The sequence below is a fragment of the Sinohyriopsis cumingii genome, chromosome 10, assembly GCF_028554795.1.
Source record: "Sinohyriopsis cumingii isolate HCF-2022 chromosome 10, ASM2855479v2, whole genome shotgun sequence".
Taxonomy (NCBI): domain Eukaryota; kingdom Metazoa; phylum Mollusca; class Bivalvia; order Unionida; family Unionidae; genus Sinohyriopsis; species Sinohyriopsis cumingii.
In genome coordinates, this window is record NC_142970.1 from 92,769,139 (window position 1) to 92,772,806 (window position 3,668).

Genomic DNA, 3,668 nt, shown 5'->3' on the forward strand with positions numbered 1-3,668 from the left:
TGGTCGGGATGGGCCCGGTTCCGACAAATCGGCTGGTCACGCCGAGCCCTAGGAGGTCTTTATTTACTCTCTCACCTTCTTTATCTGTCTCCTTGTATCTCTCTTGATACCACCGTTGCCCCTAAATTCTCTTCCTTTATCTCTCCATTTTCCAAGTCTTAGAAGACTTCCTAGAAGGCGGTGGCTTAACGGGTCAATCGGGGGGTAATTTTACCGACCTTAGAAATTGGCGACTTCAGGGTCATTCAAAGGTAATTTTATCAACTGAGTATGGCATCTGTGTATCCCTGACACTTGAAAAGTGTCCCCTTGTTGGGCTCCTTGGTGGGTGGGGAGCACGGGTGCTGAAATTTTATTCAAGCCATCATGGATAATTCCAAAAAAAACCAACACGAACGTACCAAAACAGGATCAGAGTCGGATGATGAGCCATGTAGTGTGGAATCCTTTCCTCGCTTCATGGTCATCCAATCGAAAGACGAGGCTAAACCACTTGCTGCACTATCGCCATTTATAGTCGAAAAGACTATACTTGGATTAGTTGGCAAGCCGAAAAGTGTAAAAAAACTAAAATCAGGCGGCCTACTTGTAGAGTGTGAGCGCAAAGCACACTGAAAATATCCTAAAAATTAAGACCTTTCACGATATTTCAGTAAACTGTTTCGCCCACTCTACACTTAACACATCAAAAGGCGTCATTCGTTGCCGTGACCTAGCAGGAGTCACCGACAAAGAAATCGTCGAGGGTATGAAAAATGAAGGTGTCACTGCAGTCCGCAGAATTCGTATCAAACGAAACAACAATCTGCAGGACACCAACACTATTATACTCACCTTTAATAAGCCAACAGTACCTAAAGTGGTCAAGGTTGGATTCCTACAAGTTAAGGTTGAGGTATACATACCAAATCCCCTCCGATGTTACAAATGTCAAAAATACGGTCATCATGAAGACAGATGCTCTAGAAGTCAAATATGCGGCCGATGCGGCGATCCCTCCCATCGGGAATCAGAGTGCAAAGCCACTCCGCATTGCGTCAACTGCGGCAAAGAACACCATGCTAGTTCAAAGGACTGCGACACATGGAAACAGGAGAAGGAAATCCAGAGGGTTAAATACACGTCCAACATCCCCTATCCAGAGGCCAGGAAGCCTGTTCAAGCTAGATCACTCCCCGGCCCATCCTTCTCAACTGTAGTGAAGAGCAGCCAAAAAGCAATGAAAGACGCTCAAACTCAAACAAACCCACCTGAATCCCATTCCGACTCGAACATCCCGCACTACAAACCCCAGAAAAACTCAACATCGACACAAACGACATTCAACAATACTCCACCACCAAGATCACCAAATAGCAAGAAAAAGTCACAAACAAATAGGCAGCAAAAGGGGTCTGATGACCCCATAAAGCTGCACAATAGGTTTGGAGACTTGGAGGACATGGATGCAGAAGAATCTGCTCCATGTACTCGAGGTAGCTCCAGACCTAACAACAAAAAATACACCCCCGTACTTCCTCCAGATAAATAACCAAACAGTTTGTCTCCGCGAAAGGTCTAACCTAGCTCCAGAATCTTAAATATAAAGTTGTAATGAAGAACACCATTTTACAATGGAACTGTAGAGGACTTAAAACCAACTACCATGATCTTCTCCTGCTTTTAAACGAACATGATCCTGCGGTACTATGCCTTCAAGAAACATTCTTGAAAGATACGGACAATATCACATTTAAAAACTACTCCCTGTTTAACACCTGCTCTCCAAATGTTGATAGGGCATCAGGAGGAGTTTCTGTTATTGTAAACAACAGAGCTCCTCATAGCTTCATTCATTTAAACACCAATTTACAAGCCATTGCTGTAAGCGTCACTCTACATCGAGTGATTACATTTTGCTCTATTTATTTACCACCAAACACTAACCTAGTACCAAACGAACTCGATAATCTTGTTCAACAGCTTCCCGTACCCTTTGTTTTACTCGGGGATTTTAATGCCAATATCATTTTATGGGGATCAAATCATAGGTCAGAGGTCACAAAATTGAAGACTTTATTTCTAGACACGATCTGTGTCTATATAATACCAAAACACCTACATATTTACACCCAGGCACGGGTACATACACAAGCATCGATTTGACAATTTGTTCTCCTTCTCTGCTTTTGGACTATGAATGGAAGGTCGCTGATGACCTTCACAGCAGCGATCACTTCCCAATCTTTCTTGTAAATCTTAACTCTACAGTCGATGAAGTAATTCCACAATGGAATTTAAAGAAGGCCGACTGGGCCAAGTTCGAAACACTCTGTAAAACTAGGCTGAATGAGGATACAGTTTTCAATGTTGACGACACCATTCAGCATTTTACATCTATTTTAATAGAGATTGCAGAAGAATCCGTTCCCAAGTCCTCGCCACATTGTAAAAGAACCCCAAAACCTTGGGTCACTAAGGAATGTAAGAACGCCATTAAACTACGCAGAGAAGCAGTAAGGAAATTTAATAATCAACCGACGCCCGAAAACTTAAATATATATCGCATTGCCCGGGCCAAAGCTCGCCGCATAATCAAAGAAAGTAAAAGAGCATCATGGAAGAAGTATGTTTCTTCTTTAAACTCTCGTTCCTCTGTTAAAAAAGTTTGGGACACTATACGCAAAATAAACGGAAAGAGAAAGCAAAACCCTCTCCGACATCTGACACTGAACAATAACAACTTTAGTTCAAAACGTGACATTGCAAATATTCTTGCTGACAGTTTCTCGAAAAATTCCTCATCATCTAATTATTCAGAAGCCTTCCGAAAACTTAAAACTCAAAAAGAAAAGTCACGTTTAAAATTCACATCCAACAACTCGGAAAGTTATAATCAATTGTTCTCACTATCGGAGCTTAGGGAGGCTTTAGATAAGGCCCATGATACATCCGCTGGGCCTGACGAGATACATTACCAGTTTCTGAAACACCTTCCAGAATCATCATTAACATCTCTTTTGAAACTCTTCAATGATTTATGGATTACTGGTAATGTACCAAAAATCTGGAAAGAAGCAACTGTAATACCAGTCCCCAAACCCGGTAAAGATAGCGAAGACCCCAACAGCTATCGACCAATTGCACTCACAAGCTGTGTGTGCAAAACAATGGAACGAATGATCAATTCTCGGCTTGTCTGGTATTTGGAAACTAACAATTTAATATCTCCTTTCCAAAGTGGCTTTCGATATGGACGGAGCACCAATGATCATCTGGTTAGACTAGAAACATTCATTCGCGATGCATTTGTTAAGAAAGAACATTTAGTAGCGGTTTTCTTTGATTTCGAAAAGGCCTATGACACGACATGGAAGTACGGGATACTAAATGACCTGAACGATCTAGGTCTAAAAGGCCGTCTGCCCTATTTCATATCCAACTTTCTCTCCGACAGAGAATTCAAAGTACGAGTGGGCTCTACCCTCTCAGATCTGCACGAGCAAGAGATGGGTGTGCCCCAGGGCAGTATTTTATCTGTGACGCTCTTTAACATAAAAATTAATAGCATCACCAAGTGTTTGACTCCTGGTGTGGATTGCTCGTTATACGTTGACGATTTTCTCATATGTTATCGGTCAAAGCACATGCATACAATTGAAAGACAACTACAGCAAAATATCAACAAG